The sequence below is a fragment of the Aristolochia californica genome, unplaced genomic scaffold (assembly GCF_029961685.1).
Source record: "Aristolochia californica isolate CCGP_79_NKW_82.1479 unplaced genomic scaffold, dmAriCali1.0.hap1 SCAF_8, whole genome shotgun sequence".
Classification (NCBI taxonomy): domain Eukaryota; kingdom Viridiplantae; phylum Streptophyta; class Magnoliopsida; order Piperales; family Aristolochiaceae; genus Aristolochia; species Aristolochia californica.
The window spans coordinates 37,699,882-37,711,938 of NW_027182279.1; the positions used below are offsets into that span (position 1 = coordinate 37,699,882).

A 12,057-nucleotide genomic window follows, 5' to 3' on the forward strand; every position below is an offset into this window, starting at 1 on the left:
GTGTTTAACTTATTATCATGTTAATTTGAAACTAAAATATAATATAAATGCAACAAAATGAAATTTTATCATCATAAATCGATGGGGAAGGGAGGTTAACACAACCTTCATTGCATTAATTTTAGAAAAAACAATTTTATTTACAATAATGCCATTTACTTCATTCTATGTACAATAATAAGAAATAAATATGAAATAAGACGGAACCCAAGTGATTCTACTCCATCAATTCCACGGTTTGATAATTCCTCAAACTTCACTTTGTATTGCTTATGATTGAACGATAAAATTATAGGTGAAGTTTCGCCTTTCAAACAATGATAGAAAGAAAGTTGTTGATTTTCAGGACTCCATGGATGACCTCACGGAGAAAGAAGAAGATGGACTCATCCGAAGAAAACAGGAAGAAAAATGAGGTTATGGTCTGGTATCCTAACTCTCCCCCCGAAACTCTATTTACATATAAGTAAAACTATTATATTATAATTATGCCCATTCTTGTTTGATTTTTCTCGTTCAACAATCTCATAGGCTTTCATGATCTCCACTTCCTTGTATCTGTACCATGAAGAGCACATCAAGTAAAAGCCAAAGTTGAAAACACTCAATGCTGCCAAGAGACAATAAAAGTAGTTCAGCTGGTCCCTGTTCAAGTTATTGCTGGCCAGCCATCCCCCGCTCACCTTGTTCACCACCACCGAGCTCAAGTAGTAGCCGAATGCCAAAGAACACCATGAGATAGCAGTCCCCAGTGATTTCATCCCCACCGAGCTCTCTGCATAGAAGAACTCCATGAGTCCCACCAGTGTGAACATGTCTGCTGCCCCAAAGATTGCATACTGGAATCCTAGCCAGAACACCGTCATGGGCAGCAGGCTCATGGAGTCTACCATGCTATGCTTGATAGCAACGTTTTTCCGGCGTGTCTCGACAACTCCGGCAATCGACATTGAGACAATGGAGAGGACGAGCCCGACTCCAATGCGCTGAAGATATGTGATGCCGGTGGGGATTCCAGTGAATTTACGAGCAAAAGGGACGAACACCCAGTCGTATAAAGGAACGAAGGGGATGACGAAGAGGAAGGGGATGACCGGGAGTGATGCGACCGGCACTCGAAAGCCGAAGAGGTCGGGATCCATGGTAAGTCCTTGTTGCACAGAGAAGGTCATAAGTTGTGCCAGACATGTGTTCATGAAAATTGTGCTGAGTGAGAAGAATGATTTAAAATTCACCACACATTGGGGTGCCATGCTTTCATTAATATATAGGAGTGATATCCCTAATTACAGGGATTTACAATTGATTACAAGATATTGGATTTCTACATACAAGGAATGATTGAGCCTAATTAGCTCCTGTGATTGAGCTTAATTAGCTCCTGTGATGGAAGGCCCTAAACAGGGCAATGATCCTTAATTGATTGAGAATCAGTTTTATAATCCTTAATTGATTGAGGATCAATCTCTTAAGGCAGTATCTTCAACAGCCCCCCGCAAGCTAAGCGTCAGATTAGGACAGACGTGAAGCTTGAACCAAAAAAACTAAAAGAGAGGGCGAGAGACGCTCTTGGTGAAGATATTCACAATCTGTAAGTGAGATGGCACATATTGAGTGCGAATCTTTCCAGCAACAACAAGTTCTCGCAGAAAGTGAATGTCTAGCTCAACATGTTTGGTCCGCTTGTGAACAACAGGGTTGGAGCTCAAGAAAAGAGCGTTTTTGTTATCGCATAAGAGAAGAGGCCGCTTGGGAATGGATACTTTGAGATCACGAAGAAGATGAGTAAGCCAGATAAGTTCGGTGGCCGTGAGAGCAAGGGCACGATATTCTGATTCACAACTGGAATGAGAAACTGTAGGTTGCTTCTAGGCACTCCAAGAGACTAAGTTGTCCCCAAGGTAGATGGAGTAACCCGAGGTGGAGCGGTGAGTGTCAGGACAGCCGGCCCAGTCAGCATCAGAATAAGCAATTAAGGAGCCAGGAGAAGCAGACGGGCGAAAGGATAGACCATAATGAAGAGTGCCTTTGACATACCAAAGAATACGCTTAATAGCAAGAAAGTGGTTATCAGTGGGAGAGTGTAGAAATTGACTAACCGAGTTGACAGCATGAGCAATATCGGGACGCGTGATGGTCAAATATTGAAGAGCACCAACAAAAGATCGATAAAGAGTGGGATCCGAAAATGGCTGACCAACAGAGGATAGATGCTGAGAAACCACCATAGGAGTATGTACAGGTTTGCTGTCAAGTAAGTGAGCTCGAGCAAGAATGTCGCGCGCATATTTCAGTTGACTAAGAAAGAGCCCATCAGTGGTGGGTGTGGCTTCAAGACCAAGGAAGTAGCTGAGAGAACCCAAGTCCTTTGTAGCGAACTCAGAATGAAGCTTGTTGGCAAAATTATCAAGCACAAAAGGGTTGTTGCCCATAAGAATAATATCATCAACATATAGGAGCAGATAAAGGATGTCAAATTTTTGATGAAAGACGAAGAGCGAAGGATCAGACCGACTGCAGTGGAAGCCAAGATGTGTAAGGAAAGAGCTGAACCGTTGGAACCAAGCTCGAGGGGCTTGTTTGAGACCATAGAGAGCCTTCTGAAGCTTGCAAACATGATCAGGGAAGCGAGGATCAACATACCCAGGCGGCTGGTCCATATAGACACGCTCATTGAGATGACCATTGAAGAATGCATTTTTGACATCCAATTGACGGAGAGACCAGCGATGAGTAATAGCAAGAGAGAGTACAACCCGAATAGTGGTAGCTTTGATGACAGGACTGAAGGTGTCGGTGTAGTCAAGACCTGGAACTTGTGTAAACCCCTTCGCGACAAGACGAGCTTTGAACCGCTCAATAGAACCATCAGGAAAATATTTGGTCCGAAAGACCCATTTAGAACCCACAATAATGGTATGAGCCAGTCGAGGTACCAAAATCCAAGTACGATTATTTTGAAGAGCCTGAATTTCTTCATCCATAGCGGCAAGCCAGGCTGGATTCTTGGCAGCAGATTTGAACCCTTTAGGCTCAGTAGATGCGAGGAGAGCAGAAAGCAGCCCAGATGAGCCAGAATACGCCAGATCAGCCGAGTGACGAGGTTTGAAAATACCAGCTTTGGCGCGTGTGACCATAGGATGAGAACCCATCGGAATAGTAGCAACAGGGGCGGTGGAATCAGCATGTGGCAGAGTAGGTCCTGTAAAAGTAGAAGGGGCCAGCAAAGACTCATCCACGGGATTAGTGCAAATATACAAGGACGGGAGTCGGATTGAGTAATATGCCGAGAATGGGGCGCCGAAAAAGATGGGGGCATGATAGTAGAAGAGAGACTGGGTTCCAGAAAGTTGGAGAAATTGAGAGAGGATAAAGGTTGAGCCTGGGAAGAGGCGTGGGATGGGAAATGAGTCTCATCAAATTGAGCATGACGAGTAATATAAAGTCTAGATGTGACAGGATTAAGACAACGAAAACCTTTGTACGATGAACTATAGCCCATAAAAATGCAAGGAATACTACGAGGCGAGAATTTATTTGACATATAATCACGTAAACATGGGTAGACACGACAACCAAAAGGATGGAAATTGTCATAATTTGGAGAAATACCATAGATAAGTTCAAAGGGGGACTTACCTCCGAGAAGCGGTGTGGGCAATCGATTGATGATGTAGGCAGCAGTGCTAAAGGCGTCAACCCAGTAACTAGGAGAAATGTGGGAATCGAAGAGTAGGGCCAAACCAGTTTCAGTCAAATGACGGTGTTTTCGTTCTGCGCGGCCATTTTGGGCAGGAGTGTAGGGACAAGATAATTGATGATGAATTCCCGAAGAGCTGAGATGGTGTTTAAAATGAGTGCTAGTAAATTCTGCACCACCATCGCTTTGAAAAATTTTGATACGAGCAGAATGTTGATTTTCAACAAATTTGTGAAATTGAAGAAAAATATCATAGAAATAAGACTTCAATTTCAATGGGTAAAGCCAAGTGAAACGAGAAAAATCATCAATAAATAAGACATAGTAAAGAAAACTCAAATTCGATGGTACTGGTGAAGGACCCCATATATCGCAATGAATTAATTCTAACAATTGAGATGATTTTTTTGCATTGTGAAGATAAGGCAAACGGTGACTTTTGGAAAGTTGACATGTAGCACATAAATGCGGAGAGGGCAATAATGAAGTTAGATGAAGATGTCCACCTTTATTTAATAAGGAGATAACAGAATGATGCACATGGCCTAATCGAGCATGCCATAAATCATAGGAGGCATGAAGAGATTTATTTTTCAAAACAGAAATAAGTGCTGAATTTCCACGCTCTAGCACATATAGACCTCCATCACGCCGGCTGGTTGCCACCACCTTTCCCGTTTGGCGATTCTGAACAGTGAAAAAATTATTAGTAAACGTAACGGAGAAGGGAAAATCATTCGTCAATTTACTAATAGACAAAAGATTTTTAGTAAGATGAGGAACAACCAAAATATCTAATAATTGAAGATCTGGGGAAGGAGAAAGGGAACCAGTATGAGTAATAGGTAGAGACGCGTCATTCCCCACAATTACACGATCCTTACCCATGTAGATTACCGTTTGATCCAACGAAAAGTGGACCGTGGTCATGTGGGCCATGGCCCCGGTATCCACGAACCAGTCCGAATCTTGATTTTCGGACACGGAGCACTGCTGATTGAATGAATCAGCGAGATGCGCCGAAGGGTATTCCTCCCGTGAATACCGTTGCCGACAGCGATCGGCATAGTGGCCGTCCTGAAGGCAGATTTGGCACCGGGGGGGCGGCGACCATTGCTGGTGGTGGGACGACCTGAGCCGTGACCGGAATCACCGTGCTGGCTGTGACCGTGGCCGGAGACGGAGGTTCCTTTGTTTCCAGAACTGTAATGGCTGTCGTGGCCGTTTCCGCGACCCCGGCGATGGCGAGAAGAGCCACCGGAGCGTTGATAGGAGACTCGGTTTGCAGTGAAAGCCGCAGAGGAGGGAGCCGTGGGCTCGAGAGATTTTTGAAAAATCTCGAAGCTTTCCGCGCGGGAGGCGATGTCGAAAAAACAAGGTAAGGGGGTTTGGGCCATTTGGGCGGAGGAAAATCCAGAGAATTCCGGGCCAAGACCCCGGAGGAACCAGTGAGCCTTGTCGGTGTCATCAATGGGACGACCGATGGCGTGAAGTTGGTCGCACAAGACCTTGAACGCGCGGGCGTAGACCGTCACCGAGCGAGCTCCTCTTTTCATCAATTGAAGGTCGTCTTTGCGATTAATTTCACGGGCTTTTGACTTGTGACTGAAGGAATTCTCTAGAGCAAGCCATACCTCACGAGAGGTGGAGAGATCGACGGCTTCAGCCATAGCTTCTTCGGACAGAGAAGAAAGAAGAAGACTGAGAAGACGCTGGTCAATAGCTTTCCATGATGAGTGCTTGAGGTTTGGTGTCTGAGACGTGGGAGGGTCAAAAAAAGGTGGTGGCACAAGAGTACCATCCACATGACCCAACAGACCTTGACTGTCAAGGAGCGGAAGGAACTGACTCTTCCATAGAAGATAATTGGAAGATGAAAGTTTGATGGTGACCATGTGAAGCATGGTATTGAATGAGAGAATATCAGAAGAAAATTCAGAGGCCATAGTGGATCACAGAATTTTAATCCAAAAGAGCTCTGATACCATGAGAAGAATGATTTAAAATTCACCACACATTGGGGTGCCATGCTTTCATTAATTTATAGGAGTGATATCCCTAATTACAGGGATTTACAATTGATTACAAGATATTGGATTTCTACATACAAGGAATGATTGAGCCTAATTAGCTCCTATGATGGAAGGCCCTAAACAGGGCAATGATCCTTAATTGATTGAGAATCAGTTTTATAATCCTTAATTGATTGAGGATCAATCTCTTAAGGCAATATCTTCAACACTGAGGATGATGGGAAGCATGTGGATTATAATTTTGGTTTCCTCTACTCGGGTTACTGTGCAAAGTCTCCAATCTGGTGTCGCATCACTGTGACTCTTCTGGATCGCAGCTCTGTCCAAGAACCTGCAGAAAGAAAGAAAACGGGTTTGGGTTTTAAATAAACATTCATAAAAAATTCTGAACATGTACCAGGACTCTCAGAGAGTTTTGCTCCATTTTCTATTAAAACCCCGGGATCATCTGCTTTGTGTACCTTAATTGATGAGTTCTCTTAAGTATTTCAGTCACCTTCGCCACTTCCTTATCTTCAACTTCATGAAGCTTTTCCTCTGGGGCTGGTACCGAGAGCTTCCAATTCCTTCCAGCGGGTACAATCACCTGGTGAAATATCAAACATCCATTACCGAGGTGTCTTGCCCAGTCTGTTCTTGTCAATGGATGGTTTGCTCACAAACTCAACAGCTATGCTCATTGCATACCTGCAGTATCCGGAGAAGAGGCCCTCTTCCATTAGGAACATTAATTTTATAAAATCTCTTCCTGGAGAAGACAAAGACGACGCCAAGAAAGAGTGTCGTGGCGTAGATTCCGAATGCCCAAGCCCAGCCTTGTTAGTACTCACCCACACCACAAAGGTGAGATCGATAGCAGACCCAAAGGTGAGGTTGAATACGAACCAGTTGAAGAAGCTGGAGAGACTCTTGGGGTCCTTCCCATCAAATTGGTCAGCTCCTAGACAAGGCACTGAAGCTCTGATCCCACTTGCACCCAGTGCAACCAAGTATAAACCAGAGTAGAGTATGGCCAGTTGCCCATTCCTTGCATTATCACATTTGCTGCTGTCAATCATAGCTAGTCCTTTGCAAGGGGTTGGCTTCAGAACATCAAAGTGAGCTTGAATGGTCAGTGTAAGGTACCCCTTTGGAAAAGAAAAGCTTTAGAATTGGTCACAGGTGTTAGATATTGAACTGAACCACACCTTTCCAATTGAATAAGGGTGGTATTTATACAATTTAGAATAGGGAAGATAAGTTTTACATGATAAAATAAATACAACATGGGATAAATCCACTGATATCTTATCCGATAACTGAAGGTATTATGCTTATCCCTTATCAGCAAGGACTTGGGAAAGAAGGATGGATTGGACATCATACTCACAACCATCTCAATGCATCCGAAAAGGATACATGTCTTGAACCTATTCAAATGGGTATCAGATATGAATCCTCCAAGTAGAGCCAGCAGGAAAGCAGTTCCCATATAGTTTGTGAGAGTGTTGGCTGATTTTGTTAGACTAATATTCATGAAGCCATTGAAGTAAGTCACCAAGCTCACTGCGTTTGACATGAAGGCCATGTTCTCCAATGCCTGCATGCCTGAAAAGATAAATGAACATAAGACAAAACCAAGTCAGGTTTGAAAGATAGATAGATAGATATATATATATATATATATATATATATATATAGAGAGAGAGAGAGAGAGAGAGAGAGAGAGAGAGAGAGAGAGAGAGAGAGAGAGAGAGAGAGAGAGAGAGCAGACAAAGCTGGCAGCTTTCAGTCCCCCAAGTTTTCGTTCTTGGAACTTTCTATCCATGGTGCAAAGGGCCTATGAATTCCAGAACAGAAAAACTGGGTCAGTTAGATGCCAAAAATGGGATGAGAAAGAGAGAAAGAGAAGTGAAGAGAAGAGAATAAGAGCTCAGAAGGGTACCATTCTCTTGTATCCAGACAAGAGAAGAACAATGAATTGCTGCTAGACCTTACGCTTCATTTTATAGTAGAAGATGCTCCATTCCTAATTCGACCTTTGCTTAGAGAGAATCCCCTAAAAACTAAAGAAGAAGACGAAAAACATGTTTGGTTTGAAAGCAAGTAAAGATTATAAAATGCTCCATGATTAACTTCTTCTGTCTATAAAAACTCCATTAAAATACTGAGTTATACTCGCTCTGCTCCTGTGTGATCTGTCAATGATTGTTTTATTCAGATTAGATATATATAAAAACGTGAAACGTTTGCAGGAATATAATTGTGAGAGTCAATGATTTGCAAGAAATGAGACCCCATTTTGGGTCTGTCAGCAAAATGGCCCACATGCAAATATGTAGTTTTTATGACACTAATAAGGCATTTGGTGACTAATATTAACAATAATTAACAATGCCCATATGTGACATTCAACAACATTGACTAACGTTGTCTGGTGGCTAGAGAAATTTAATGTAGTGTTAATACCAATACCTTGAACTTTAATTAGGACGGCAAATAGTAACAAATAGAATGGATAAGGAGTATTGTGTTACTTCTATTGCCTATTTTATTTGGAACTTGTAAAGGGTCAGGTAATAAGATAACCCCCAAAGGAAATTAGGGTGCACTTTGCATAGCATGTAAGGCTATGAAGCCATCTGTTTGAATGGTGAAGAGAGACAAAACATTATATTAGAGTCCAACAAAGGCAAGAAGAGAAAAGGAACGAAACTTGCATGTCTAGAAGGATTTTCTACCGAATGGAGCGTAATCAAATGGAGTTGAAAGAGCAAAGGCACTAGAAGCATTTGTTTGACGGTGTCCACCTAGGAGAGAGAAGGCATTGTCACAAAACATTCAACTATCCATTCAAAATAGTGTTTACTAAAGACCTTTCGACCAAACAATGATCATCCAAATAGAAAGTTCCATAAAAGTTGTGGAAAGAGATTGAAATCTTTGATTCAACCAAGATAAGTCTTCAAAATCTATACTTAAATCTATTTATGTAATCAGTAGCTCACATAGAATATTTTAAGTATTTTCCACAATTTTTTGGAAGAGATGTGAACGAGGTTTTAGGGGGACAAAATTTCCATTTTTCATGTTTAACAACTCCATTTAGAATTCTTTTATTCAAGTTTTTTTTTGCCCCCAAAACAACTTGATTCCCAACTACTAAGGCTTCCACAATCACTCTTGAGAACGCTTATATTTTGATATCAACTTTGGAGTACGAATTTGAAGATTTGATGTGTAAACATCTGAGGAATAGACTACCCATCCAATATAGGATTATGAACCACTATAAATCTTTATTGAGTTCCTTATGTGACTTACTATTAGTGCTTAAATCTTTAACTTTAAAACTAATAGGGCACATTGGAATTATTTTAGAGTATGAACAATAAATTTTTTAAGGAAAAAATCATAATTAGTAGAAAATGTAACAAACCTATTCACCCCCTCTAGGTTTTTTTTTCTTGAGACCTAACAAAATCATGAAAATATAAAAATAAATTGAAAAACAATAAAATAATTAAAAACTATTTGTCATTACCTTGTTTTTAAATTAAGGCATCTTATATAAAAAGAGAATTTTAAACTTATATATCTAGGTTTAAAAATTATAAAGCTATTCATCTCTGTATTTGAGTATTTGAGTAATAGAGTAATCAAATAAAAAATAACCTTATTTATATGTGTTCCATTTAATAGTGATCAATGTTTAAACTCTTACATGGGTAAATATTTTTGTTCAATGTTGTTTTTTAAATGGAAGGGTAGAAGGGTAAAACAAATAATCAGGTAAAATTTTGTTCCCCTAATCTAAATAGGGATCTTGAGACCAACAACCTCTCTCTTTTTATGAAAACACTCATATAAAAATATAAGTGTAAATGAGTTCATAAATATGAATGTACATTGAGAAACTCCCCCTGAGTTTTGTTTCTAACTCTTTTATCATAACTCCCATTGGGTCCAACGCTATATTTGTTTGACCCTATAGTTTTGTTCTATTTGAGAAATTAACTTCAATGTTTTACCCCCTTTTAAGACTTGTAATGTACCCACTCAATTTTTTATATGCCTCCTATTTTTCTCCCCTTTTGACATCATTAGAAATTATAATGGGTACTATAGGTATGCTCACCCTATAGATATGTTGCCCCTTGTCATCATTCAATGCTCTTCCTTTGGCTATTGAATTTTATTCCCTGTTTTCTATGGAACGTATATTTTTATGTACATCTACTCCCCCTTTTCCGTTACACTCTACAAGTTTATGCATGTAATCATTCATAAAAAGCCACAAAAGATATCAAAATAAAAGCACAACCCTCTTTTGAGGGATCTTGAAACAAAAAATTTCTCAAGTTTTCACACACATTCAAAACTTCGTGATGTTTGATATTAGATTTGGGAATTTAACTCTATGGTTCGATGAGGAACAAATCTAGAGGGGTTTTAGTTAATTCAAAGTGCGAGATCAATTTTATAGATTACATTTATGAACAACAATAAATGGTACATGTAAAATCAATTACATATAAAGTATGCATGATTTTTAGGTAGTTTACAGTTTTTTTATAGTTTGCTAATTAACCGCTCACCCCGCCATCCTCCATCCTCCATCTAAAAAAATATCATTTCTAAGACCAATTACTATGCTGCCCATGTAGGGAGTTACGCCACTCAATTGACCCCAATGGGCAACTTACAATAGTGTTCTCTCACTTAAATTCACAATAGTTGATAGTCACACTAGCCTTGACTCACAAAGGGATTTTTAAGTAGTTAACTATGTGCATTAGCCTAGACCCACCAAGGTATTTTCCAGCCCCTCACTAAGCTACATAACCCTAAACTCATGTAGGCATTTTTCAACAGGTCACTAGGAACACCAGTCTAAACCCACAAAGGGATTTTTAGCACCACCTGCCTAGACAAGGTCTTATGGCTCACGTAACACGAAACACAACTTCCCCACTTCTACTACTCAACCATAATAGCTTTTTTCAAATAATTGGCATGTGACAGTCTTACCTACTCAAAGCTTGGCCCAATTGTAACGATTGTTTGCTTACAATATAACCCAATGTGAATTGCCTCTCAATAGGCAAATTTAAACAATCCAAGTACAACCAAATCGGTACACCAATACTAAGTACCTACTCAATGTAATCAGTAAATCAAAATAGTCTTGAATGACTTGATTTGAAAATATAGGTAGCTCAAAATGGTTCTCAATGACTTGATTTGAAAATATAGGTAGCTCAAGATTTGAAAATATACTAAAATATTTAGCTAGATAGAGAAAATTTCCAAATTTGGCTACCTTTCAGGGCTTGGAGAAGGCTAAAACTTCTCAAAACAAGTGTGAGGGCTTAGGAGGCTTGGTTTTCATTAGGGAGAGCAAAAATTCATTTGAGGAATTCTGGGTTAAATAGTACTATTATTAATGCTAAACAAACTAACCCTTATGAATGGATAATGCTACTTTTTTGCATTTAACAAAAATAGATGAAGTCTAGGTCCAAACATTACGAAAAAATAATCAACAAACCCTATTTTTTTTTTCATGAAATGGGTTCAACTCCATGTTCTTCTAATGGTATAATTGTGTGTGTGTGTGTCTGTGTCTGTGTCTGTGTATGTGTTTGTGTCTGTGTTGTTATTTGAGTTTTTAAAATTAAAAATTTAAAGTGTGCACCAAAATGAAAATAATACAAGTGATTGAAAGATAAGCACACACCACAAATAACACCAATTACTTTTTTATCGATTTTTTCCTATTGGTATTCATCTCCCAAGAACACTTGCTTGGAAAATTCCGTTAATCTTAGCTATATCAGTTGGATCCCTTATTGACTCTCTTTTAAGCCACTCATGTATGCTCAATTACATAATTACAAGAAATCTCCCATGAGATTTGGCTAGGTAGATTCTAGCTCTAGCAAGCCTTTCTATCTGGATTTAAAGGTTGTAGATGAACCTATCAAGAAAACAATGAAAATACCACAGAACAGAAAGCTTATACCCTTTTTGAACTTGGAGAGACAACCTTTTCTCTTGAATTGTCCAAGCATCCAATTGTGATACACAATTTGAAAGAATGTGGAGCTTGACTAATTGAATGCGGAAGGAAAGATTGAGAGCAAATGAATGATTTTGAAAAAGTATGGATCAGTTTCTATCAAAAATAGGCTTAGGAAGGATTTTCAACAAAAAATACTTTGAGTTTAGTGGGTTTGTCAATAAATGCTCATTAACTTTTTATTTCATGGAAAAGTCACAATTGCTCGTTCAAGTGCAAGGGCTGAACATAAGCAATGAGGAACTTTCTTTTGTATTTCTCCT

General features: G+C 39.7%; 1 pseudogene; it reads right to left on the reverse strand.

Annotated features, from left to right (window-relative positions):
• Positions 1 to 452: 452 nt before the first annotated feature.
• Positions 453 to 7,513, reverse strand: LOC137938457 (protein NRT1/ PTR FAMILY 4.6-like; annotated as a pseudogene).
• Between the last annotated feature and the right edge of the window lie 4,544 nt (positions 7,514 to 12,057).